Here is a 1,073-nt window from a genome sequence, read left to right as displayed (position 1 = left end):
GGATATAAAATCAGATATCAAACTGCAATATGGATAATGCAAGTTCAATAGCCAGTGAAAGTGAAACTTCACCTAATTTTCTTATTCATCTTAACCCGTGTTTCTCAGTTTCCTGTACACGGCGCGGAGAAGGAAAATCTCGGCCACGTCACAGAGGGAGAAATTCTCGCCAACAGGTTCCGTCGCCAAATCCCTTGGCTAATTTTCGCTCTTCTTTCTGGTGGCGTAGAAGACAAGCTAGTTTACATTACGTCTATCGAGTCTTTCTTTCTTTACATAGACGTTCTTTGCCACTACAGAGTCATTAGGTTAATTGGAAATGCCGGAGAGATAAAAAAAAATTATCAACGCCTTCGCCGGGAATCGAACCACGGATCTCTGAAATACCAGTTCAGTGTGCTGACCACTGCACCACGAAGGCACGCTAGGAAAGCGGGAGAAATGCCTTATAGCTTAAGTGCGAAGAAAACGATGCTTAATAATGCGGCTAAGAAGTAAAAACATTGTGTCAGCAGGAATAAGTCCAAGAGCAGATTCTCAACCTGCGATGGTCAGCGAGAGTATAAAATACCTTAACAAATCTTCTGATGCTACGTTAAAATCTGATTTCTTTCAGATTCTCTTTCTTCCTTTTTTGTTTCTTTTTGTTTTTCTAATCCTTGGAAAGTACCTTTAAGTTTGTACAGAAATCTAATGTAACTAATGGATACTGATAACAAAGCACATTTAATGTATAAAATTAAGACTCGAAACTCGGGAGGACTGTAAACATTCGTACGACTTTGTGAGGTTAAACCTGATTAATTATTAACCGACTCCGGTTTAACTTTCCTGTGCTTCCGACGAACCAAGTCTTTCCACTTAACTAGAAATCTATATAAGTCGCAGACCAGAGGTAAAACGTTAAACTTGTATTTAAGGCTGCGTTCAGACGGCGGCGTAAAGGGCATAGAGGTGTAGTCATAAGGGCATAAAATACGGGAATTCCGTTCACACTTGCGAGAAAGGGGTGTAAGCCGTGGCCAATGAGAGAAGCTAAATTTGCGCATGCGTGGATGTGTCTACAACTTTCC

The 1,073-nt window shown here is 40.8% G+C and overlaps 1 non-coding gene across 1 annotated transcript; it reads right to left on the bottom strand.

Annotated features, from left to right (window-relative positions):
* Positions 1–348: 348 nt before the first annotated feature.
* Positions 349–421, bottom strand: TRNAT-GGU (transfer RNA threonine (anticodon GGU)). Its single transcript has one exon. It is a non-coding gene; the product is annotated as a tRNA-Thr (tRNA).
* Between the last annotated feature and the right edge of the window lie 652 nt (positions 422–1,073).

This window comes from Stegodyphus dumicola, chromosome 8 (genome assembly GCF_044657685.1).
Source record: "Stegodyphus dumicola isolate Sdum_Otavi_A_Nest chromosome 8, ASM4465768v1".
Taxonomy (NCBI): domain Eukaryota; kingdom Metazoa; phylum Arthropoda; class Arachnida; order Araneae; family Eresidae; genus Stegodyphus; species Stegodyphus dumicola.
This window is presented reverse-complemented; position numbering and strand designations above follow the sequence as displayed.